The sequence below is a fragment of the Heptranchias perlo genome, chromosome 3 (assembly GCF_035084215.1).
Source record: "Heptranchias perlo isolate sHepPer1 chromosome 3, sHepPer1.hap1, whole genome shotgun sequence".
Taxonomy (NCBI): domain Eukaryota; kingdom Metazoa; phylum Chordata; class Chondrichthyes; order Hexanchiformes; family Hexanchidae; genus Heptranchias; species Heptranchias perlo.
In genome coordinates, this window is record NC_090327.1 from 81,042,772 (window position 1) to 81,070,429 (window position 27,658).

General features: G+C 46.1%; 1 protein-coding gene across 3 annotated transcripts in view; it reads left to right on the top strand.

The window, feature by feature from the left end:
- LOC137316678 (hepatocyte nuclear factor 4-gamma-like) overlaps positions 1-27,658 on the top strand; it is a 188,822-nt gene that overhangs the window by 40,938 nt on the left and 120,226 nt on the right. The window contains exons 1-2 of one of the 3 annotated variants that reach the window (XM_067980559.1): positions 14,683-14,936; positions 27,135-27,250. The exons of 1 other annotated variant lie outside the window; for it this stretch is intronic. The gene's annotated coding sequence lies outside the window, so the exon portion shown is untranslated. Of the gene's footprint in view, positions 1-14,682; positions 14,937-27,134; positions 27,251-27,658 lie in introns of those variants that run through there. One more of the 3 variants, XM_067980550.1, reaches the window with a different exon arrangement.

Here is a 27,658-nt window from a genome sequence, read left to right on the forward strand (position 1 = left end):
TTACGGCAACGTACGTTTGCCGCTCAAAGCAATTTCTGGCCCATCATTTCTCCTGGGGTTCTGCTGGTCTCCTGCTGAAGTTACAGTGGGAATCCAGGAGAATCCCTGTGGCATTTTAGGGTCATGAGCTGTATAAATAAACAACCTATGTCCAACCAGAGTTGCCAACCCTGGAGGCAGGTGGTAGGGCTTATAAGCAGAAAGTCCTGTTGTTATGTGTTAGATTCAGAAAAAAGCAATCCTTAGAATCCATTCTGGAGTCAAAATGACGAAAGAGGAGCTTATTATGATTGGCTACAGTCTGTGCCAATCCGGAGGAACCCAACCCAATAATTCAAGCTTTAGTCAAGTACTCCAAATTGAGCCTTAGGCTCCCAACATGAGACAAAGCCTCTCCAGGAAATGTTTTCTAGGCATTCACTACACTGTTCAGGCAATTTTTTTCAGCTTCTTATGTTATGAATGTTACTTTCGCCGGTAAATTTTCAGTTGGGAAGAATGATGTATAAACCAACTTCACAAAATCCTTATATATAGAAATATGGCCAATCGACCCACATCAATGCTCATTAGAGGTCTGAAGTACAAGCGCTGATTTAACCCATGCAATTGGGTGGGATCAGGTTGGACACCCGTTTGACACTCTACCTGGAGTTCCCAATTCTGAATCATATAATCATAGAAAATTCATGCGAGTGAGTGAATGAAAGGGTCTCAAATCGCATATCTTATATTAGGCTGGGACACAATCACACCAATCAAAGGTGTCGTTGGTGTTCAGACAGGTTAGCCACGGAAAACAGTACATCCCAGTATACTGAATATGCAATGGGTCAGATTACACAGACAAAGAGAGAAAGAGACCCGAAAGGCAGAGAGAGAGAGAATGCCCAGTTTTTAATACAACTGGACATTCTCTCTCTCTCTGCCTTTCGGGTCTCTTTCTCTCTTTGTCTGTGTAATCTGACCCATTGCATATTCAGTATACTGGGATGTACTGTTTTCCGTGGCTAACCTGTCTGAACACCAACGACACCTTTGAATGGTGTGATCGTGTCCCAGCCTAATATAAGATATGCGATTTGAGAACCTTTCATTCACTCACTCACCTGATGAAGGAGATAATCTCCGAAAGCTTGTGATTTTCAAATAAAACTGTTGGACTATAACCTGGTGTTGTAAGATTCCTTACATTTGTCCACCCCAGTCCATCACCGGCATCTCCACATCATAGAAAATTCATGGCACAGAAGGAGGCCATTCGGCCCATCGTGTCCACACCGACTGAGAAATGAACCACTTAGCCTAATCCCACTTTCCCGCATTTGGTCCGTAGCCCTGCAGGTCACGGCTCTTCAGGTGCACATCCAGGTACTTTTTAAATGAGTTGAAGGTTTCTGCCTCTACCACCCTCTGGTTGGACATATTCCTGGTGGTTTCATCACATGACCTCCCACCTCCATCCAACCTGCCCAGTCAAACTTTTCTTTTTAATCCTCCTATGATTATTTCTCCTGGATTGTCCACATCAATGTCCAAGAGATGAATCTTTAATGCCTGGAGACTCCAGGACAATCCTGGAGGGTTGGCAATCCTAACCTCACCTAATTTTACTTTCCAATACCGGTTTGCAACCCAAATCCGGCCTGTTCCCACCCAGCAGTAGGGTTGCCAACCCTCCAGAAATGGAGTCTCCAGAAATTAAAGATTAATCCCCTGGACACTGCTGCGGGCAATCCACAATAAGAGCCATAGGCTCTTGAACATTTTCATTTATTAGTTATAAAAATATTGGAGTTGCAAAAAAATGTTGTTTGACTGGGTGGTTGTAGGTGGGATGTCAAATGATGAAACCTCCAGGAATACGTCCAATCAGAGTTGGCAACCCTACCCGGCGGGTTAGGTTAAAATTGGGGCTATAATTTCTGCCTCTTCAATTTCGTCCCTCATGATCCCAGGAAGTGTCTTGTTGGGCCTTGGCAATTTTTCTTCCTTTAGCTTAACTAACTTATCTAGAAATTACCCTTTATCCATGATAGTATCACTCATCTCACTCTCAACACTTCAGAATTTATCCCCTCCCCGATATCCTTTTTTTTTAGTAAAATTATTTTGAAGTGATTTTCTTGATTACTTCCTGCTACTTTCCAGTTCAGGATTGCTAGCTTTTAAAACAAAATTGGGCAAGTTGATTGCTCAATTTCCTGTTGCTTAGTCATTGTTCAGTAGTACTTACTGACTGAATCAAGTTGTTTCTGATTCATTCACATTCAGTCAATTTGATATTTTGTGATTTAATACATAAACCAAGTCACTTATATTTACTTTACAGTGTGTGACACTCCAAGTTGTGACGCCCTGAAGTTTGACACTTTCAGATGTGAAGCCTCCAGACAATCTATTTATTCATCTATTCAGAAAGATCCTAAAATCCCCCCATTCTGATTGTTTTTAAATGATTTCAGGGTTTTCACCTTCACTATTCTATCAGGACTCAATTTCACGTGCTGATGGCTCTTTTTGTGAGGAAGGATTTCCTCATATCACTCCTAAATTTGCCTTTTACTAGTTTGAGCCTGCGTCCCTTTTTTTTTACACTCACAATTTAATTAAAACAATATTCCAGATTTATCCTTACATTCTGTTCACTATCTTCTCTACTTCTATACCTCTCAGGTGCTTCCTTTTAACATTGAAAATATATTTTTCCAGTCTTTCTTATATATCAGACCTTTAACCTAGGAATCAACCTCATGGCTTTTTTCTGCACTGTTTCCGGTGCCTGAGTGTCTCAGTGACCAGAACAGGACACAGTACATAAGGGGCTCGATTTTGGGATCGTGTTTCCGGCGGGTTCCCAGCGGGGTGGCCCCGAAAATCCCGATCTCCGGTCACGTGACCGGATCGCGACGAAATCCCGGCCACTTCCAGGTACCGCGCTGACGTGCGGGGCTGCGCGTGCAAGCCCCGCTGGTGGGAATCCCGCAGGCAATTAAAGCCAGCGGGGTTCCACTTGAGAGCACTTAACTTGCTCGTTGTGGTCAGTTAATGAGCTGAAGCAGCTGTCAAAAGAGGAAGTGTGGGATTTTAGGTTCAAGGCAGTGAGTTTCACACACTGGGGGAAACAGTCCCTTTCCAACCAGGCGTGTTGCAGCCAGCAGCCTGTGGCAGGTGCCAAGGTGCGCTCCACGGGGGAGAGCCCTCACCCACGCAGGAGGCCACCGCGTCACATAGGGCAACCCCTGCCCTCCACCACCCCCCGCCAAGCCAGAGGACAGACTGACACGAAACCGCAGCCCCAGTCCGAGGACCCACCCACCTACCCTGCACAACCCCTCAGACCAACACCTGCCAGATGGGTGGTGCGTTGACATCGTCGGAGGACGAACAGGATGACCAGCCCCAGCAGCCTCGCAGTCCACGCCGTCCGCCTCGGAGACGTGGGGCCCCCCAACACGGTGCTGCGGCACACCCGCCTGCACAGCAGGAGGGAGGGCAACCGCAGAGAGAGATGCGTCGCAGGAGGCACTACCCTCCGCACAGGGTGTACAGAGCGAGGCTCAGCTTCATGGACCTCTCCGAGGAGCAGTGCATACGTCGGCTCAGAGTCAATCGCCAGGTAGTCGCCGACATCTGCAGCCTCCTTAATGACGAGCTGCTCCCTGATGGACCAAGCAGCATCTTCCTACCTGTCGCCGTCAAAGTCACCACTGCCCTCAACTTCTTCGCATCCGGTTCCTTCCAGGGTGCCACCGGGGACATCACCGGGGTCTGTCAGTCCTCTGCACACAAGTGCATAAGGCAGGTCACCGATGGGTTGTTCCGCAGGGCCTCGCACGACATCAACTTCGCCATGGACGAGCGCAGCCAGATGGAGAGGGCGGTTGGATTCCATGCCATGGCCGGCTTCCCACGGGTGCAGGGTGTAATCGACTGCACCCACATCGCAATACGGGCACCTCCGCATGAGCCAGGGCTGTTCATCAACAGGAAGGGGTATCACTCCATGAACGCCCAGCTCATCTGTGACCACCGCCAGAGATTCCTACACGTGTGTGCCAGATACCCCGGCAGCTGCCACGATGCCTTCGTCCTCAGGGAGTCCGCCATCCCGCCCATCCTGCAGGCACCCAACGCCGGCAACGGCTGGCTCCTCGGCGACAAGGGGTATCCCCTACACACGTGGCTCATGACACCTCTGAGGAACCCCATCACCGAGCCGGAGTGTCGGTACAATGACAGCCACACTGCTACCAGGTCTACAATTGAGCAGACCATAGGGCTTCTCAAGATGCGCTTCAGGTGCCTTGATCGTTCTGGGGGAGCGCTCCAATACACACCATTCAGAGTGGGACGAATCATAGTTGTCTGCTGTGCCCTGCACAACATGGCCCAACAGAGGGGGATGCCGCTGGAGGAGGCCCCATCCACACCCGCCACCCACATTGAGGAAGGCGAGGGCGAGGAGGAGGAGGAGGAGGAGGAGGCGGAGGAGGAGGAGGCGGAGGAGGAGGACGTGCCAGAGGATGTTGGACGACCCATGCGCCGAGCCGCGACTCACCGGGATGGTCGCCGGGCCAGGGAGGCACTCATACGTCAACGGTTCTCCTAGAGTCAGACACTGCGAGGCGCTCGCATCTCCTCACCTGCACATGCGAGCGGCCATACCAGCCCCCTCCACTGAAAAGTGCTGCCAGTAATCCTGCACCCACAGCAGTGTGCCCAATGGGTGGCAGCAGGTGTTTGCCGTCATGATGGCCTCCACGGAACGCAACTATTGCACAAGTCGCGGAAGAATGGACGAGAGGTGGCAGGAGTGGTGAGAATAGAGTATTTAATATCTCGAATGTGACATTATATAAAAAAAATGTACAAATTAATAAACACCCTGGTGTATTCCCTTTGTGATTATAACGCCTTTGCAATTCTTTTCCGGGAACCCCAGCAGAGGTAGTGGCAGGTTGCTCGTGTTCTTGCCTTGACCGGGTAGATGCTTTTGGCGGACGGCCCCTGGGTTTCGGTGCCCGTGACGGCACCTCCACAGACTGCTCCTCCTGCATCGGGGCAGGGGCAGACTCGGCCACCTGGAGAGGAGGCACCATTGCGGGTACTGGTTGAGAGGTGGGCGACGGGTGGGACGTGGGGGCACCTTGAGAAGCGTCCCCGCTTCCATGTCCCCGGTCACCATCATCCCTCTCTTGGCCTCGGCCCACATCACCCCTTCCACCCTGCTGGACGGCAGTTTGGATGGCATGTGTGAGGCCTTGCAAGGCCACCCCTAGTGTATCCGTCAGCCTGTTGATGGCGTCGGAATGTTGCTCACCCTGAATCCGTACAGACGTTGTGAGGGCCTGCATGGACTAGATCTGGAGCTGTGCGTGACGCTCGAGGGAGGCCAGCCTGTCCTCCACCGCAGACAGTCCCGCACCTACCCGCGACACTGTGTCGCCGGTACCCTCCTGTGCCTGCGCCACCAATGCCCACATGCAGGAGTTGGACTCCTCCATCGCCTGCGCTATTGTGGACAATGCGCGCGGCACCTCTCCCAGTACCTCAGCAATTAGCTGGTGCCCCTCGACGACTCTCCTTTTCACTGGTGGCCCCCTGGGTTCAGCATCTGGGTCCGGCTGAGCAGAGCCTGGAGATGAGTGCTCCCTCCGTCGCGGACCCTCCGCGGCTGCCCCTGCCACCAGGGTCTGCTCATGCTCACTCGTGCGCGGTGACTCACCAAGTGCTACCCCAACTAGTTGGCGAGGGGGACCCACCGAGGTGCGTGTCTCTGCGCTGGTGGATGGTTGGCTCTGATGTGACGATGCACCCTCAGAGACCGCCATGTCCTCTGAGGAATCGCCCTCCACGATCGCTTCACACAAAGACGGACCTGCAAGAGAACAGAGGGCACTTTGAGGCATGTGGACCAACTTGACAGTGCGCCTGATGGCAGGTGATGATACGGTAACTCGCGATCATGGGTGTTGAGTGTCAGCTTTCCCTTACCGGCCGTTTCGGCAGCGACACACTCGCCATCGGCCACCGACAGGCAATGTCGCGTGCGGGCGAGGTCGAGCACCTCCACCTCGGCGTCGGTGAGCTCCACCACTTGCGGCGGCCCACCTCCGGTGCGTGCCCTTTCCCTATTGTTCTTGCTTCTCTTCTCCTGTGAAGGCAAAACACAGATGTGTGAGTGGGTGCGTATTGCATCGTGAGACGCATCGAGCATCGGTGTGGTTGGGTTGAGCGTGGCGCGGATGGATGGGAGGATGCGTGGGCCACGTGCCCATCCCATTGCATGGGGATTGGGGTGTGTGGTAGTGTTTGGGTGGGGTCAGGGACGGTGGGTACTTGCGTGCACGGCGAGGATGGTGAATGAGTGGCTGTGAGGATTGCTGATGGAGCGCAGTGGTGGCTGTGCAGGAGGGTTTGTGATCTGTTTGGCATGATGGTGGGGACGGGATGTGGGAGGGTGCGTTGGTGTACTCACCTTGCCAGACCTAGTCAGGTCATTGAAGCGCTTGCGGCACTGCTCCCAAGTCCTTGGGGTGTTGACCCTGCTGCTCACCTCCGCCGCCACCTCTGCCCATGCCTTCCTGGTGGCGGCGGCAGGGAACTTGCGTCCATCTTCTGGGAAGAGCGTTTCCCTCCTCCTCCTCACGCCCTCCAGCATCAGCTGCAGTGCCAGGTCTGAAAAACGGGGCGCAGCCTTTCCCCTTTGCTCAGCCATCGTCTCAAACCGCTTGCTTGCAGCAGGAGGGGCTTTGGGAGACGCCCCTTTAAGTGGAGCTCCTACATCGCGTCGACGGTACTGCGCATGCGCAGCCGGCCGGCACGCAGCTGGGGAGCGGAGAACCCGGAAGCAGGGCTTAATCAGGTCAATTATCCCGCGATCGCGTGGGGGACGCACACGATTAGCCGTCCGCGTTTTCCACGCTCCCGGAGGACCACCCGCTGGGAACCCACAGGCCTGCTAAATTCGAGCCCAAGGTGTCTGATCAGAGTAAGGTACAGTTTGAACATGATGTCATCTGACTTGTACGCTACCGTTTTGACTATATAGTTCAACATGCTATTGTTAATTGCTGTTCTGTATTGAAGAAAGAAACACTTGCATTTGTATAGCGCCTTTCATGACTTTAGGACGTCCCAGAGCGTTTTCAGCCAATGAAGTACTGTTGTAATGTAGGAAATCCGGCAGCCAATTTGCACATAGCAAGCTCTCACAGCTTTGAATAAATGTCCAGATCATCTGTTTTAGTTGTTGGTCGAGGGATAAATGTTTGCCATACACTGGGAGAACTCCCTTGCTCTTCTTCGAACGGTGCCATGGGATCTTTTACATCCACCCTGAGAGGGCAGAAGGTGCCTCAGTTTACGTCTTATCTGAAAGATGTCACCTCCAGCATTGCAGCCCTCCCACAGTCCTGTACTGAGGTGTCAGCCTAGATTATGTGCTCACAACCTTCTGACTCAGAGGCGAGAGTGCTATCACTGAGTCATGGCTGAACCGCAGTTGGACATGTTGACCACTGAGTCATTAATATCACTTAGCTGTTCTCACATACCCTTCTGATCTCTTCATAGAGCAAACTATATTGTTTCTTGGTCTGCAGCATATCCTCTACTGTTAGCTTGGATATTTTTGAATTAGGATTATCTAACCAGAATAATTCATTGTGTAGCTTTCTAATTCTTACTGGATCAAGTTCGTTTACTTTCCACATTCTGGGCAAATCACTGTAATAAAATGCATTTGTATTAATAATATAGGGCCATTTTTTCCTCTATTTGCTTATTTTTGTCATATAGATATATGTAAACTGTAGTGAAATGCCCATAAAAATGCTAAACAATCCTGGGAGCACAATTCCAAGTTAGTTCTGGTGGGGGATTGAAATTTGGGATGGAAACCATCGAATCATAGAAAATTTACGGCGCAGAAGGAGACCATTCGGCCCATCGTGTCCGCGCCGGCTGAGAAACAAGCCACCCAGCCTAATCCCACTTTCCTGCATTTGGTACGTAGCCCTGCAGGTCACCGCTCTTCAGGTACACATCCAGATATTTTTAAAATGAGGGTTTCTGCCTCTACCACCCTCTCAGGCAGTGAGTTCTAGACCCCACCACCCTCTGGGTGAAAATTTTTTTCCTCATTTCAGCTCTAATCCTTCTACCAATCACTTTAAATCTATGCCCCCCTCGGTTATTGATCCCTCCGCTAAGGGAATTAGGTCCTTCCTATCCACTCTATCTAGGCCCCTAATAATTTTGTACACCTCAATCAAATCACCCCTCAGCCTCCTCTGTTCCAAGGAAAACAACCCCAGCCTATCCAATCTGTCATCATAGCTAAAATTCTTTAGTCCTGGCAATATCCTTGGAAATCTCCTCTGCACCTCTCTAGTGCAATTACATCCTTCCTGCAATTGGGTGACCAGGACTGTAATCAGTACTCAAGCTGTGGCCTAACTAGTGTTTTATACAGTTCCAGCATAACATCCCTGTTTTTATATTCTATGCCTCGGCTAATAAAGGAAAGCATTCCATATGCCTTCTTAACCACCTTATCAACCTGTCCTGCTACCTTCAGGGATCTGTAGACATGCACTCCAAGGTCCCTCACTTCCTCTACACCTTTCAGTATCCTCCCATTTATTGTGTATTCCCTTGCCTTGTTTGCTCTCCCCAAATGCTTCTCCGGCTTGAATTCCATTTGCTACTTTTCTGCCCATCTGACCAGTCCATTGATATCTTCCTGCAGTCTACAGTTTTCCTCCTCACTATCAACCACTCAGCCTATCTTTGTGTCATCCGCAAATTTCTCAATCATACCCCCTACATTTAAGTCCAAATTGTTAATGTACACCACAAAAAGCAAAGGACCTAGTACCGAGCCCTGTGGCACCCCACTGGAAACAGCCTTCCAGTCGCAAAAACACCCGTCGACCATTACCCTTTGCTTCCTGTCACTGAGCCAATTTTGGATCCAATTTGCCACATTCACTTGGACCCAATGGGCCTTTACTTTTTTGACCAATCTGCCACGTGGGACCTTGTCAAAAGCCTTGCCAAAATCCATGTAGACTACATCAATTGCACTACCCTCATCGATCTTCCTTATCACCGCCTCGAAAAATTCAATCAAGTTAGTAAACCAGATCCACTGGGTTTCTGCCCCAGTTAAAGAGAGCAGAAAATCCTGATCCAGGCCAACCTGCAACAGTAATTGATTTCCCAGCAGCAGTTTGGAGGCATATCTGAGGGTATTCTCAGGCTACTCTGGGAAACATGGCAGATGTGCTTCTGATAGATCCAATGAGACCTACACCTGCTGGCAACTTCCACCCAATGATTTCACCTGGGTGTGACCCCATCCCAAATCCAAGGGGTAGCATCATTTAAAAAGTGGTGGGCACCCATGCAAGTAGCGACAAAACACAGGCATCCACCCTGCTGACCCACTGGAATTATAGAGCAGTACCCTCTGAGAAGGAGAAAGGCCTGGATGGGGCTGAAAAGAAAGGTATAGCAATAGCTATGATTTTATTCTGGGCCTACTGTAAGCCCCAACAATGAAATGTCCAATGGTAATTGATCTCTGACCTGTGAGGTAAGAAAAAAAATTGCCAAGAAACCGGTGGGTGGAAGTTCCACCCTGCCAAATTTCTAGTAGCATAATGTGCCGTGGAGTTTGTACTCTTATTTAGCTCTGAGTATTGGTCCCATACAAAATGGGTTCAGGGGTCAGCGGTAAATGAAAAATAGAAATTCTTTTTGCTTGCTAAGACTTTGTTAAAGGCTAATTAAAAAGTGAGTATTCTACTTTAGTTCAGGCCTAGAGTAACTGATGGGGCGATTTCAAAGTATCACCACAGCTAAGAGATACTGGAAAGATAAGTGAGAGATTACATAGTAAAGTGTGAGACAGAAAACAATAAAACCCTTTCTCATTACTGATGCCTTGTTGAAATGCTTCACAAAACCAAATAGTTCTGTTTGTATTTAAATACATTATACTCCCAAATATGAGAGAAACTAGGGAAGATTTTTTGCATATCTGCACTTCTTGTATTAGTAATGTGTCTGTTGTGTCTCTACCCTGAAACCCCGCAAAGGTAATTCTTAAAAATAAGTCAAAACATTTAATAATAAGCAGATAAATAATGTTTTTGTAGGTGCCAGCCTCAACACCGTCAAACAGAGAAACAATATTCAGGAAAAACAAGCAACAGTTAAATGAACTAAACCAATTGTCAAAATTTAATATATAGTACATGCCTCCCTCTGATCATTCGCACTCTGTAATGCTCCTGGGCAACTCTTTGCAGACATTCTCACAATTAACAAAATCCAGCCAATCATTTGAAAAATATATAACACTTGTGGGTCTCTATGGTTTTACTCACAGTAAATTAATGGACATATTTTATATTTACAACAGCATTATAAAATGAAACACAATATATTCTGGTTAAGGTGATTGTTATGGGCAGCTGCAGTCGTTAAGTTTTTTCACCTGCCTTTGGAAAATCCAGTGAAGTCAAGGCCTCTGTTGAGAAACATTGTTATACACATTTATGCACAGTGAATGGCATTGTATAAATAAGTTTAATCATATTTGCATAAATTTTTATAATGTTATTATATTACAAATCTTAATTATAGTTGTAAGTTTCTCAGCTAGTAGCCAGTCAAAGGAGGTGGCAGAAAATATTTGCAAAAATATTTTGAGTGACTTGACTGGTTCTTCTGTTTGTTGCTATTAGTAACTGTTGCTGAACAACAATTTTTGATAGGAAGTTTGTTTTTAAATTACTGATTGTTAGTTTTCATTGTTGGTTGATACATGTTGATTGGTATGTCCATATCTGCTCAGTTGTGATTTGTTGCAGTTTTATGAAATTTGAGCCAATCAGCTTCAAGAATCCTCCAGTTGATTATCCACCTAACTGACAAATCGGTATTCCTCCATGTTGAAGGAAGTATGGGCAGAGAGCGTCCACCACAAGTGACTGGCCAGGAGTCCTACCAATGACCAAGACTCAAAAGACCATAGCTGCCAGACTGAGCCTGCATCAAGCGGTGAAGGAACTGACATGAGGGAGTAATTGACTTGACCTCACCAACCTACTTCTCACAGTCACGCCTGACAATGATAGCATTGGTAGGAGTGACCATTGCACAATTCTTGTGAAGGTGAAGTCTCTCCTTCACAGTGAGGACACTCTCCATTGTGTAGTGTGGCACTGAGTGGGACAGACTAAGGGCATTGTATGCTACAATCTGTACCCTCATGGCTCGACAAAGCCCACATTCCTCTATCACCACCATTGTGCAATGCTGACTGAGAAAGGTGTGTCAGGAGCAGCACCTGGCATACCTTAGAATGAGACTCCAACCTAGTGAAGCAGCAACACAGGGATATCTTCATGTTGAACACCAAAAGTCGCAGGCTATAAATCGAATTAGGCAGTCCCATAACTAATGGTTCAGAGGAAATCTCTGCAGCTATACCACATCAGTCAAGAATGGAGGTGGACAATAAAGCAACCAATGGAGGAGGAAGCTCCATGAACATCCCCATTAGCAACCAAGATGGAGCCCAGCCCGTGAGTGCAAGAGACGAGGCTGAAGTGTTTGCAAACATCTTTAGCCAACATTGCCAAGTCGACAAGCCCCAACTTGGCCCACTTCCAAGGGTTCCTACCATCATTGATCCTAATGTCCAGCCAATTCAGTTCCCTACACATTACATTGAGAAGCGGTTGAACAGAGTGAAGGCCACAGACCCTGACAACATCCCGCTGTAGTCCAGAAGACCTGTACACCAGAACTAACTGTCGTTCCTAGGCAAGTCATTCCAGTACCCAGCCATGACAATGGCATCTACTCGACAATGCGGACAAGTGTATAGGTATGTCCTATCCACAAAAAGCAGGACAAATCCAACCGAGCTAATTAGCACCATATCAGTCTCCTCTCAATCATCAGCAAAGTGATTGAAGGAGTAAATAACAATGCCATCAAGCGACTCCTACTTACCAATGATCTGTTTGCTGATACTCAGTTTGGGTTCTGCCAGCACCACTCAGATCCAGACTTCATCACAACCTTAAACCAGAAATGGATGCAAGAGCTAAATGCTAGAGGAGAGGTGAGAGTAGCTGGCCATGTCATCTAAACAGCATTCAACCTTGTAAAACTTAGGTCAATGGAAAAACCATCCAGTGGCTGGTATCTTACTTGACATAAAGGAAGATGATCATGGTTGCTGAAGACCAGTCATCATAGCCCAAGGACATCACTTCAGGAGTTGGTCAGCACAATGTCCTCAGCCCAACAAACTTTAGCTGCTTCATCAATGATGTTTCCTCCATCATGTGGTCAGGAATGACAATATTCTCGAACAATTCTACAGTTATTCATTCACAGCACTTTTGATACTGAAGCAGCCTATGCTAGCCTACAGCAGGACCTGGATAATATCCAGGCTTGGGCTGACAAATGGCAGGTAACATTTGTATCACATAAGAGTCAGGTAATCACCTTCTTCAACAAGAAACTGACCATCAGTGGCATTTTGACATCCTGCTAACAGTACTCCCACCCTTGTCCCACCAACATCATTTAAATGACTCCCAGAATTTCTGATGGAGTCAATCTCCTCCGATAACTGTGGGCATTAGGTCCCACCTTGCCACACTTACACTGACAGAGCGAGGTCCGAAGAATTTCTGGCTTTCTTGTGTATTCCAGTATTTTTTTATATTCGTTCATGGGATGTGGGTGTTGCTGGCAAGGCCAGCATTTATTTCCCATCCCTAATTGCCCTTGAGAAGGTGGTGGTGAGCCGCCTTCTTGAACCGCTGCAGTCCATGTGGTGAAGGTTCTCCCACAGTGCTGTTAGGTAGGGAGTTCCAGGATTTTGACCCAGCGATGAAGGAACGGCGATATATTTCCAAGTCGGGATGGTGTGTGACTTGGAGGGGAACGTTCAAGTGGTGTTGTTCCCATGTGCCTGCTGCCCTTGTCCTTCTAGGTGGTAGAGGTCGCAGGTTTGGGAGGTGCTGTCGAAGAAGACTTGGCGAGTTGCTGCAGTGCATCCTGTGGATGGTACACACTGCAGCCATGGTGCGCTAGTGGTGAAGGGAGTGAATGTTTAGGGTGGTGGATGGGATACCAATCAAGCGGGCTGCTTTGTCCTGGATGGTGTCGAGCTTCTTGTGTGTTGTTGGAGCTGCATTTATCCAGGCAAGTGGAGAGTATTCCATCACACTCCTGACTTGTGCCTTGTAGATGGTGGAAAGGCTTTGGGGAGTCAGGAGGTGAGTCACTCGCCACAGAATACCCAGCCTCTGACCTGCTCTTGTAGCCACAGTATTTATATGGCTGGTCCAGTTAAGTTTCTGGTCAATGGTGACCCCCAGGATGTTGATGGTAATGCCGTTGAATGTCAAGGGGAGGTGGTTAGACTCTCTCTTATTGGAAATGGTCATTGCCTGGCACTTGTCTGGCGTGAATGTTACTTGCCACTTATCAGCCCAAGCCTAGATGTTGTCCAGGTCTTGCTGCACACGGGCACGGACTGCTTCATTATCTGAGGAGTTGCGAATGGAACTGAACACTGTGCAATCATCAGCGAACATCCCCATTTCTGACCTTATGATGGAGGGAAGGTCATTGATGAAGCAGCTGAAGATGGTTCGGCCTAGGACACTGCCCTGAGGAACTCCTGCAGCAATGACCTGGGGCTGAGATGATTGGCCTCCAAAAACCACTACCATCTTCCTTTGTGCTAGGTATAACTCCAGCCACTGGAGAGTTTTTCCCCTGATCCCCATTGACTTCAATTTTATTAGGGCTCCTTGGTGCCACAATCGATCAAATGCTGCTTTGATGTCAAGGTTGCTGGCAGGTTGTGGAAATCTATGAATAATACCAAGTTTTGCCCTTGTGCCAAAAAGCATTTTCTTTGAGGATTTAGGGTTCTCTCAAGGGTGAAGAGAGGTTCACCAAATGAGTAGTGTGAAATACAGAAGCCAAAAATATCAAGTGCAAAAATGATGGGGGATAAATTCCCAAAAACCTAACAATCTATTTTCCTAAAGAGGAAAATATGGCTAAAAAGTTGGTTTGGGGTCACCATCTCTGAATTGCAGTGATATAAAGCAGTATTCCAGACTGAAATGAGAATGTAGTTGCCGTTGGGATCAAGTAACAGGAGTAAGAGTTTCCTGTAAGGTTTACGTGCACCATTCTGATAAAGTGTGCCTGAGGCTGACACTTCAGGTGACATGGGAATGGGTGGAGCTTGAGTAAAGGTAGGAACGGTTTCGGTTTTCCTCACGCAAATCAATATTACTCTGTTTCTACATGTTACGAAAAGTGTTGATTGAAATATAAAACGTTTCCTTGGAGACAACAAAACCCCGAAGCCCCGTGTACAGGTGGAGAGTGGCACAGTGGTTACTCGGGAAGAGACCGTTCCTGGAATTGTCTTTTCCTATACAAAGAATAAGGAGAATCCCCCCCACCCCACAAAAGTTAATTAAAAAAATCAATCATCAATCAATCAATCAGGAAGGTAACGTAGAGACCGACTGAGAGTGAGGGGAGAAGGGCCAGTTCGGTCCAAGTTAAAGTGGCGTGGAGCCGGGCAAGTGCCTTTGACGTTAGTTACTGTTTAACATCTCCACCCACTTGGAGTTTATTCAAAGATCGATGCAGTGACAGGTTGGCCGGGCCCCGGCGCCTAGGACCGAGCCGCGCTCAGCACCAGATGGGAAGGGCGCACCTTGCTGGCTGGCTCGGAGCTGACACTCGGGTGCTTTCCACTGTCTCCTTCCAACTCGCCCTCTCAGAGCCCGGTCTGACCCCTCCGCCCGCGGCCCAGGGGAATGACTAAAAGCACAAGAAACGTGGCTTAAAAAGAGTGGGTTAAGGTAAGAATCGGCAGCTTTTTGTTTGTCTTCCCTTCTCTGCTCGGAGCCGTGTGATCTGAAGTATATAAACAGCAGTCAGTACACGTGATGGCAGCGCCCCTCTCGCCCGCAGCAACCTCTTGTACTTAGACCTCCACTTCTTTCCACCCCCCCCCCCCACCACCTCCGTTATTATTTTTGTAATGTTTGAGAAAGTGATGGGGGGGGAGGAGGAGCTTTTTTTGTTAAAAAAATAAAAGAATATTTATTCTTTCCTTCGCATGTCCACGTCACCCTTTGGTGACCTGTTGATAACTTTTTTCTTTAAATCATTTTCAGCTAGCGATGTTGGTGGGGAGTTTCGTTTGGGAGGGGAGGGGAGGGGAGGAGGGGGAAGTCCATCGTGTTGGTCGAATGGACTAGATTCATTGCACGGCTTGTTAGCAAACATGACCTGAGGCTGTCAGCTGAAATGAAATGCCATTAATACCAGGCAGTGAACTGTGATTTCGTTACTAGGATACAGTCATTTGTGTTTGACTTCAGAAATGTATTTAAGAATTATTTTGCGCACTGTTTTTTGAATTAGGCGTTTTTTTTCCCCAGATTTAATGTTACTTTGTAAAAAAAATTAAACTGTTCTCGGCCTTATCTATCCCTGGTTGACAATGCCTGCACTGTGGTGAGATTTCTTAAAAATTAAATTGAATCTGTACACACTGTAGGTAATACAGAAAAAAAGTTTTAAGAAGTAACTGAGTATCATGCAGTCATTTATAACAGGGCAAGCCCATATTTACTCGCCCAGTTCAAACATTTATGTAAATAATAGAGCCAAATTTCCGTTGTCTCAGTTTCTGGCTGTTAATAGTTATATGTGCCAGGAGACCTCGGTCATTGACTCCCACCTGGCTCTGAAGTAACCCAAAGCACATATTTACTCAATGTGGTGTCAATATTTTAATTCTGATGAAGCCCTACAACCATTTAAGACGCAGAACGCCTTATGTTTGTGAGCAAAGATGATGTAATTTAAACTAGGGTTCTGAAATATGTGATGATATAAAAGAAAATTTTAATTGTGGGTATGTTCAAATGGAATATGTTCTACCGGATGAAAATGAGTAAATGAAAGAAGACTTTTGCACTGAAAGCTAAATACATTTTTTCTACATGCTTTATTATTCAGAACTGGACTGAGTGCAGTTACATGGTGAACAGCATGGCAGATGAAAAGTAGTAGAACTTACGATTCATCTGAATGCATATGTAAACATGTCACAAGTACTATAGTATTGATTTCTTTTTTGGGTAGATGTGGAAGATCTATTCAATATGTATGTCACAGATTTATTGTACATATGCAAAAGAAAATTTCAAAATATGTACAAAACTTTAAACAATGACAGATAAAACTGTAATAACTGCTTGCTGGGTTATTGTAGAAGTTGTAAAGAGGTGTTCTTCAAGTACTTGCTGTAGATTACATCAAATCAGTGGTGATTGTTGTTTGCCATTATACAACCTTTGCAGAAATAATTTTTATTTGAGAAACAAAATTCTGGTGAATGTTAAATAATTTAAAAAAAAACTCTAGTCCAATTAGTACATTCTTTGTCATTTCATATTTTTCACACTCCATAGCGATAATAGTAGTTTGGTAGGTTCTGGAAATGCACACCCCAATCACATAAAAGAGCTGTCATGACATTACAGACAGGTGGTGCCACATATGGCCCCCTTCCTCACATTGTATAAAGTTCCATGATCTACGCCATTGTGCTCGTTCGTTTTTTTTCCTCCCAGCTAAATGTTTTTGCTTCTTGTATTAGCTCGTAGAGCCAAATGTTTGGACGAAGTCTGCAGCCTCTCAGTGGGAGTAAGTCAGATTAGACAGACATGTCGAATATTCTGTCATTGTCCCATCCAGGATTTTGTGTTACTACAGATTTCCTAGGAGACTGTTAGCAGCAGATGATGAAGCTCTAGAATATATTCTGAACTGTCTTTTACAAGACAATCATACAATGGTTATACCCTGTACGGTAACATGAGTGATCATATGCTCCCTAGACAGCCAAATAGAAAGCACATAAAGCAGGCAAAAACAAACAGGACTGTTAGCATAGAAAGGATTAAGGCACAAATTTGGAATTTTACACTCAGCAGAAACTGCTTGTGGTTGTACGGTACAACTTTTGGCACCGACTCAGCAATATATCACTCATAGCAAAAAGAAACTAAAAATTTCCATTTTTGGGTCAGCATGTTAGCACCAACATCGGGCAAAGACTTTAAATATTGTGAGAAATAAAGTAGTCCATTCATGCCTGGTGACGCTAACAGTCATTGCGTGAAATGCTTCTTGCGTGAACGAGATATCGCAACTTGCCAGATTTGCTTCAGATTCACAGAATGCAACCATAAGGAATGACTATCATGATTTCCACATTATTCACAATAGGGTAGGTAACCACAGCGAGTCTAGGAAATCTAGGCATGAACACTACTGAACATAATGGTGCCAAGGAAACACTCAACATCGCATGGTGCAAGGGACTTCAGTCAAAAGTGGGGATTCACCAGTGTTGAATGAAACTGAGAGTCTATTTACATGCCTTAGTGACAGAAATTCATTGGCACTGGTGAATAGTGAAAGAATTTTGGCACTGATTTACATCGAGATATTGTCAGTGATGACTGGTACTAAATACTACGTAAATCAAGGACAGATTACACCTGATCCCTCCAAGGTGGCAACTGTCAGTCAAGTAACATGGGACTCCTGTCAAACAAGAACCCTTAGCATAGAGGCCCTGGTTCAAGTCTAGCTGAAGCAACACTAGTGCTGGTGTACAGTGCCTTCCAGATTGATCTTCCTCTGGAATAGTCCCCTAAGGGAATTTTTAAGGCCTCTCAAATCATAACCCAAGGCAGCATTTCCAGAGGAGCCTTGCTTTGTAGACTTAGATCTGCTCTGTGAGATTGATAACAAATGGCTACTTGTACAGGCATGCTACCAATCTGCAACATTTTCTTTGGGTGCCGATCCCTCCAAGATATCCACACACTGCCTTTGGGGAGGAAGATTCATGAAACCAAGGGGAATCTGACACCCATATCTGGGCTATATGGCAGGGAACCAGGAGCACACTACATGATCAATTTGACACCCTGAATAGGACTGGTAAAAACTTGACACAATCAATAAGAGCCATGATCGTGGTTATGACAGGGCTTCATAGCTAGTAGAGACCCAAGGGCCAGCTTTAGAATGTCTTCAGCTATGTAGAGGCGAATGAGAACTAGATCTTCTGAGGGGACAGATAGTAATGAGTTGCCTAAAAGTAACACTAAAATGACAAGACCAAATCTCCAAATGTACAGAATAATTTAATGCAAAAGATCTTCAAAAGTTCAACGTACTGCCCGTAGGGGTCTCTGACCCCAAAGTGGAACACTTCCTCTCGATCTTGCATTGATAGCCCTAAAATAGATGGAGCTTTCCAACTCCTTCCCCCCCCCCCCCCCCCCCAACTGGGGTACTTTCCCTTCCTCCATTGAGCTATTTTTCCAACCCAGCCAGGGTGTAGCCTGTAGTACTTTTCCTATTTCCCCCCTTCACTGAGGTAGTTTTCCCCACCACCCCTCCCCTCCCCACAGCCGCTCCCCTCTTCTGCTTCCACCCTGACCAATTTCTCTCTTTCCTTCCTTTCCTTCTCTCCTCTCCTCTCCCCTCCCTGTTGCCCACTCTCCCCTTCCTCTTCCTCCTTTTCCCCCCCCTCCCCCCATCTACTTAACTTGCCCCCTCTTCTGCTTTCTCCTCCGCCTCTCTTCCTTCTTACTTACTTCCACACTGGGGGGTGGGTGGGGATTAGACTTCTGTCTGCCATTCCTGCCTGCTGATCCTATCTTGCTGCAACCCTAACCCAATTCGTGGGTCGTGACTTATTAAAAATGCAGGGCAGGCTTCTGGTGGTGTTACAGCCACTGATATGGAGCCCGCTGTTATCAGGGAGCAAAATGAGGTATTGTTGCTTCAGTTCACTTGCTGCAGCACAAGAATGAAGAGGAGGCAGCATTAAAAGTGTTGGAAGCGTCCTGAAAATTTTTTGAAAAAATTCAAGATAAAGCTTTGAATGAGCTGCACCAGGATCAGGTATAGGGACAGATGAGGGAGTGATGGCCTCTACTAGGCTCTTTTCTCTAGCAGGTCCATCAGCAGGCTTCCTGCTGCTGCCCTATCATATACTCTCTTCTGACAGCAGCTGGGACTGGTGGTACTTCAGCCAGGAGGCAAGGAAAGAGATGAGGGGAGAGAGATAAGGAAAATTGCCAGTGGTGGTTTCAGGGGTTGGTATCCTGCGGTAGGCACCCCTGCCCCATTTTTCTCTCTTTCTGCTGTTATACTGCCCGATTTCAGGTGGCATAATCGGGGAATATCCAGGCCTATATCTTGTAGGGCTTTTTCCAGTTGGAGTTCTACTGGATGAGCAGAAAAGTGAATATTTGGAGTGCAGATAATGGAAGTTCTCAATAGTTTTGCTCTTAGGTTAAAATGGCAGCATAAAAGCACATCACTTTTGTGCTGTGTACCCAGTTACTATTACTACCAATTCATTGCAGTTAATTTCAATGGAAGTGCGATACTAATAATAAACATCAGGGAGTGAGTCATGGGGATATTCCACCTATGAGTTTGCATGATGTAGTTAAATGGAGTAGATGTGATCTGGATTTGACCTCAGTCCAGATTTATGGAGTAAAAATCTCATCTACCCAAAATGCTAGGGTAGTGTTAACTTAGTCCTAAGATACACATGATAAAATTGTATGCTCTCAGCATTACCAAATCTGTAACTTTTTCACAAGTTCATTTAGTCCATTGTAAATTGAAAGTACTTCCTGATTCTTTTATGTTGATTAACATGCAATGTCGCAGAAGGAGCGATGGTGGAATGTACAGGAAGAAAACAAATAATAATTTAGGTAAATAACAAAACATGGAAATAAGGAATAAACTGAATAACAAAAATGTTGAATGCATAATATAAACAGGTATTCAAGGCTCCAAAAACAGATTTTAAAAAAAAGCACAAAATAAAACTTAGGAATAAGTACAAAACACTAATGTGGAAATTATTTTTGTTTAGATTTACAAAGAGGTGGTGTTAGGCAGTTTCTGAAATTTTTACTCTTAATTATACAGCATGTCTGCCATTAGCACAGCATGATCTGTTATTACCACACCAATGCGAGACACCTAATGTAATGCTGAAAATTTCACTGATTGCCTTTGCCTAAAAAAAGTGCTTTCACAATTCAAGTGCTGGATTAGGCTTCACAATAATGGTAGCTATTGCTTTAAAGAAAGAACTGGCATTTATATAGCACCTTATGTCCCAGTGAACTTTACAACCAATGAATTACTTTGAAGTGCAATCACTGTTTTGTGATCAAATGCGGTAGTCAATTTGTGCACAGCAAGGTCTCACAAACAGCAAATTTATGAATGACCAGACATTGTTTCTTGTGGTGTTGGCTGAGGGAGGAATGCTGACTCGAACTTCCTTCACCAGTAGATCTTCCAAATCCATCTAATCAGACAGATGGGGTCTCGGTTTAATGTCTTAACTGGAAAATGGTATCTCAGTACTCTACTCAGTGTCAGCCTAGATAAATTATGTGCTCAAATCAGTAGTGGTGCTTAAACCTACAACTTTCTAACTAGCAGTGAAAATGCTACCAACTGAGCCAAACTGACAAGAGTCTTAAAATAATTCAGGCAGCCTGCTGTTCTGCCTTTAAATTTCAAATGGAAAAGAGCTGATTATTCATTAGCTCTTTTCCTTCAGTCAAAATGTTACCAGAAATTAGAAGCGTTTCACTTGGTGAATTTTAACTGCGACTGAATCAGCACAAAGTATAACTTTTTCATGCACTAGGTTCTACAGTTAATTTACTATAACTACAGGGTATTAAGCTGGCATCTTCATCTGAACATTGAACCGATTAGCACTTACACTGTGAATATTAAAACTTAGGCTTTTAACCTGCTGCTGAGAAATGCATTGTGTGAATTGCAAAACTTTCTTGCTTGAATTAAACATTTTTTGTTTCCACTTTTGACGATGACTATAAGAATAAGGTACTCTCAGTTACAATAATGAAATCATTTAACAGTTCTCTTACTGCAGTAAATATCAATGATTCATATAAGTTTGAGTATGAAATTTAGAGACATCACTTTTACAAACAGTGGGTACTGGTTTGAGGAATAATGTAGTGGGGGTGGGGAGATGTACTGAATGTAACACTGAGCTCGGGGGGGGGGGGGATTCCAATCACTACTGTTTCTAATTTACATCAACAACTTGGATTCAGAAACTGGATGCAAATTGGCCAAGTTTATGGACAATGACAAAGAAGAACAGTGGAATCAAAGGAGGAACCCGTGAGTTGGCCAAACAATGGCAGATGAAATTTCAATGCAGACAAATTCAAATGACTGCACATAGAAAGGAAAAATGGGTATTGCACATTCTCCATGAATGGTGTTGAAATAGCTAAAGGATGAAGTTGAAAGAGACCTAGGAATCTTAGTAGACTCGATGCTTAATTTGTCCAACCAATGGAGAGCAACCATCAACAAAACCAATAGAATGTTAAACGACATAACCAAAACAGTAGTCATGATCAAACTGTACAGTGCCCTGGTCAGGCCACCCCTTGACCAATTTGTTCTGATCACCTGAAAAGCAGGGCAGACATTCAAATGCTGAAGGCAGTGTAGAGAAGAGCCACGAGGCTGATCCCTAGTGGGCATTTTTAACCCCCAAGAATGGATGGGTTGGAGTCGGGTGGGAGGTGAAAATACTAGTTTTGGGATTGCGACTGCAACCCGGCTCCAACACGCCCACTTTCAGGTTTAACATGGGCGCATTTGGATGCATGTGCGGAGCCGAATCGCCGAGGTCGCGTCCCCAATTACTGCCGGTGGGCGTGTCGTTAGCGGGGCAATTACCATCACTGAGATAGTTGTAGGTTTTTTTTAATTGATTCTGAAATGGATTCCAATGCAACGTCTCCAACATGGGTTTCCCGGGGCTTCTGAATCTCACCAGTGAAACGGAGGTGAAATTCAGCCGCAGTTAGTTTGGGTTTTAAACTTGTGATTGCCCCATCTGAATAAAAGGTCACTCATTGCAGCAGTTCTCTTTGGCAAACATTTGACTGGGAGTTCGTGTGTTGAGACAGCTTTAGCAAAACTGGAGCCTTTCAAACTGACAAATTCAAGTTGGGGGCGCAATGGATGTATTCGAGAGGACATCAGAGGAGGAGGGAAATGACCATCTGCGGCAGCCACGTCGTTCTTTGTTAGGATCTGCAGGTACACGAGAGAGGTGTACGACACAGATCTGGAGGACAGCAGAGAGAAAAGCTGAGTGGGGAGCAACAGAGGGGCCGAGGTCACAGGAGACACTACCCGCGTGAGAGGCTACACAGGCAGAGGCTGAGTTTCCTGGACCTCTCGGAGGAGCAGTGACTACGCAGGCTGAGATTGAGGTGGTTGTAGACATCTGCAGCCTCCTTGGGGTACGAGCTGCTTCCTGGACCTAGTGGCCACGTATTGCCCGTCGCAGTAAAAGTCACCACTGCCCTCAATTTCTTTGCCTCTGGATCCTTCCAGGGCGCCACCGGTGACATCTCCAAGGTGTGTCAGTCATCTGCAGATAACTGTATAAGGCAGGTGAAGGATGGGTTGTTTGCTAGGACGTTCACTTACATGAATTTCTCCCGTGACGAATGACTGGGCAGTGGGTTTTGCCTCTCTGGCTGGCTTCCTACAGGTGCAGGATGCAATCGATTGCACGTGTGTGGCAATCCGAGGACCACTACATGAACCAGGAGTCTTCATTAATCGAAAGGGCTGTCACTCCATCAATCTGCAGCTGGTGTGTGACCACAAGAGATTTCTGCAGGTGTGTGCCAGATTCCCTGGCAGCTGTCAGGATGTGTTCATTTAGCGCCAATCCAACATCCTTGAACTTCTTCCAAATGGGAGACGGACTTAAGGGCTGTCTCCTTGGAGGCAAGGGATACCCTGTGCAAACATGGCTCATGACACCTGTGAGGAATTCCGCCAACGAGGCACAAAAACGATAAAACCAGAGTCACCTGACCACCAGCTGTGTCATTGGATAGGTCTAGACGTGCCCTTCGGTACTTGCCAGCGAGGGGCTCCAGAATAATCCTGGTGAGCTGTGTCCTGCACAACCTTCGCAGCAGAGAGGTTGGACGAAGGCACACGTCAATCATCCTCTGATGGCGACAACAATGAAGAAGAGGAGGAGAAGGAAGAATATGCAGATGGGGCACCCATCATCAGACCAGCTGCACACATTGATGCTAGGGATGCCCTCATCTCACAAGTTCTCTTAATGACAGTGGCAAAAGAGAGACATTGAGATACCCAGGCCGGATGGCACAACCACCACCATCAACAAACCTGCTTCCACCCCCACCGCATAAAACAGTCCATCAACCACACGTACATCCATTGCACATCCTCCCAATGGGCACTGTCACGTATTGGCATTAATCGTGAAGCAAACGAAAGGGTGACTTAACACTCTGAATTCAATAATGGCCAAGACATGCAAGTGGTGCTAATCAATAAATTTTATGTGCCAATATTTTTTTAAAAAAAAGGAAACTTCACAAGATAACGGGGGTTAAATTCTATAAGGCCTGAAACTGGGCGCGGGGGTTGCGGTGCGCGATTAACCCATGCCCAGTTGTTGAGATGCAGGCAGCATGTGAGATTCATGCTGCCTGGTCATTTACCTGATCATGGTGAGCAGCCAGGCCTAACTGCGCTGGTGAGCGGCTATTGAGTGGCTGCTCACCAGCAAGGGGCCCCAATATCGTGAGTGGCTTAAAAGTGCTGCACCTCTTATTTTCAAAATATACGATATGAGACCGCATGGAGTCTGAATGGAGATCAGACATTGCACACGTAAAACACAGATGCAGGTCCCGCCCTTATGTTTACAAACTGTTGAGTTATATTAAAACATTGAATAAAGATTGCGCACTACAAAATCTCATATCCCCCAATCTGCACGCCAGACCTCACCAATCTGTGTTTGTACCAGGCTTGTGAGAGCGAGCACTAAAGATCTCTGCTGATGCACTAAAGGCCTTGGTTCAAGAGGTGGTCAGAAGGAAGGGCATCCTATATCTGCAGGGGGGCAAGAGGCCCTCCAGACATATGCTCAAGAGGCAGTAGGGGATGAAGTCAATGCCAGGCGCATAGCACCACAAACATGGATGCAGTGCAAAAAAAGTTCAATGCTTTGACATGAATGTTGAAGTTGACTGAGGTCAACTGTCAAGTGACCTCTCCTACCAACTGCACCAGTAGCCGCATCCACTGCTCAATGCACTACACCCCCATCACCCACTTACCAACAATCTCTTCCAATCAGATGCTTCATCTCACCCTCATACATTACCACTGTTGCATGTGGTGCATCTCCTGTGGCTTCAGCAGAGGTAGAGGCAGGCTGTTCAGATCCCTGCCTTGACTGCTGAGATGCTTTCGGCCTACGACCTCTTGGTTTTAGAACCAGTGAGGGCCCCACCAAAGACTGATTCACCTGCACCTGTGCAGGGGCAGACTCGGACATTGGCAGAGGAGGCAGCATTTCGCGTTGGGTGGGGATCTTTGAGTGGAGTCATCGTATCCATGTTCCCTTTTGACATCAACCCACTCCTGGGCCATCGCCATATCACTCCCACCACTCTGCTGGTGAACAGCTTGGTGCAGATCAGTGACTGGTTGAAAGGCCATGGATAGGGTATCTGTCATCCTGTTGAAGGCGGCAGATATCTCCTGCACGGCCATGGTCATGGCCTGCATAGACTCATTTGAGAGCTGTGCTTGAAGCTCCATGGAGGCGGCTACTCTCTCTGTGGCAGACATTCTCGCAATTACCTGTGACATCAATCCACTAATGTTCGAGTTGGCCTCCTCTCCACAATAGCAGAGAGGATGGAGTGTATGTGGCACATTTTCCAATATCTCGTAAAGTTGCAGCTATACCTCAATCATTTTCATTCTCAACATCGGCTCCCAGGATTTAGCATCTGTGTCCAACTGCAGAACTTAGAGAGAAGTGCGCCCCCCGACGCGGACTCTCCACAGCTGCCCCTGCCACCAGTCTCTGCTCGTGCTCACTTATGAGTTGTGAATCACCAGGTAAAAACCCAACTAACTGGCAAACAAGACTCGCTGAAGTGCGAGTATCTGTGCTGGTGCATGGCTGTTTGTCCTGTGATGGTGCACCCTCAGAAGGAATGAGGTCCTCTCCGCACATTCTTCGCTGTGCGAAGGTCCTGGAAGACAACAGAAAGCGATATGGGTTAGTCATGGCAAAGTAACAATATTGCTAATCACCATACTCTGTTTTCTCATAGTTCAGTCATTGATGAAATAACGTCGTCATGTGTGTGAAAGATGTCAATGTTTAAGATGTCACCAGGCATCTGCGGGTTCCCAGTCTCTCCATCTCCAATGGATAGGGATAGAGATGTCCCACTTACCTCCTTGGCCTCCTCCTCTGCATCTGTCAGCTGAACTATTTGTGGAGGGCCACCTCCAGTCCTCGCCCTCTCCCTTGTGTTTTGTGCTCTCTTCTACAAGGGGTGAAAGAACAGACCTGTGAGTGACTGAAGGGGATATATTCACCCGATGGATGTAGTGCATTGGGTGAGGTTGACTATGAGACATATGGATCACATTGCATAAGGATTGGGGTGAGTGGCAGTGGTGGGTGGATAAATGGGGAGGTGAGGAAGTACATTGGAAATGAAGGATGGTTGCTGCTGAAATTTAAGTGGGTGTGAGGAGTATTGAGATGGAGTAGGCTTGCCAAGACAGAGTAAGGAGGGGGGGTTGTTTTACACCACAGGATGTAGATGAATCAGCATCTGTACTCACTTTTCCTGACCCGGTTAGGTCAATAAAGCGCTTCCTGCACTGCATTTAAGACCGGGGCACCATGCTCCTGCTGCTCACCTCTTTTGCCACCTCCAGCTACGCCTTCTTGGTAGCCGAACCAGGTTAAGCACCGTTGAACAGGATGCCATTTTAAATGTTTTAATAAATTTGGTTTATTTCCTTTCTTATTCAATCTTGGATTACAAAGAACCCTAATAGAAGTTAAAAATAAGAGCATTATTTCAGTAACGCATAGCATAAACATGAAGCAGGCTAATCTGCTGTCTACTTGTTCCTAGTACAGTTTTTGCATTTTTATTTTAGATAGTCTCTCTGATTCATTAGCACCAGTCATTCTCAAAAGCTCATATCACATGATCTGGAGTGCACCGTTTTCTGCCCAAACAATAACGTGACCCAGAGATTGTAATAGAGAATCCTTACTCTACTGAGATATCACACACAGCCATGTGAATTCTCCTTTCTTTACTTTACTGAGATGAAGCACAGCTTCAGATCATTATCTGGTTTATTTACATAAAATACGTGACTGAAAGGTATATAGTTTTCACTGTGGGCACAATTAATTTCCCTACACTCCTCAGTTATGGAAAACAATAAAGAGATACTATCTCTCTTAAACAGAGATTCACCTTCTCTAGCTGAACTTTTGAAGCTCAGCCAGTTCAGGATTTTAAAACACAACTTATTGCTGCTTCAAAAACACAGATCATTTTGTGCCTTGGAGGGAGAGAAAGTGGGGCGAGAGAGGGAGTTGCTGTTTCCCCCTTAAATCAATGAGATGTGGTTTTGACCTCCTGAGCTTCCATTCATCTTTACTACCCATTGATATGTGAGCAGGTGGTTCCCTCATGTCTATGCAGCTAGGTCCTTTCCTGTGCAAATGGAATGGAATGTCACCTGGATCTCGGGTGTCTCACAATAGCCTAAAACATTTTAGATTATACACAATAATCCTCCCTTTGACTAACTAATATTTCAAATCCCCATTTCAAGCCTAAAATGAACGTTCAAGTCACTAACTTCTTGTTGAGAAAATGCTGAATCTAATGTTACAAAAATATTATAAGTTTAAAAAAATCAAGCTATGGTAACCCAGGCAAAATCCAAGTTCCTGCATTATAATGTTCTTTCACCCTAGCTCAAGGAGTGCACTTTGGAGTTTACTAGTAATATTTCTGTTCCATATCCAGCATTTTTGTGTTCTTTCTGAAAATGAGATGTAATCTGGAGACATCATTCTCTGCTGTGGACACCATCCTGCTCTGTGCGTGTGCGTTCGTTCCATCAAACACGATCTACTAGCTGGGTGAGATATTCATGTTCTATCGAACTAGCTAGGTGCAGGAATCCAAACGTATTAATGCAAGAAATTCAAGTATAAATATGAATTCTATCAACTAGCTGGCATTTGAATTTTATACAACTTTAGGTATCAACCTTGGCTCAGTTGGTAGCGTTCTCACCTCTTAAGTCAGAAGGTTGTGGGTTCAAGCCCCACTCCAGAGACTTGAGCACATAATACAGGCTGACACTTTAGTGCAGTACTGAAGGAGTGCTGCACTGTTGGAGGTGCAGTCTTTCAAATGAGATGTTAAACTGAGGCTCCGTCTGCCCTCTGAGGTGAATCTAAAAGATCCCAGAATACTATACTATTTGAAGAAGAACAGGGGAGTGTCCTATCCAATATTTATCCCTCAACCAACATGACTTAACA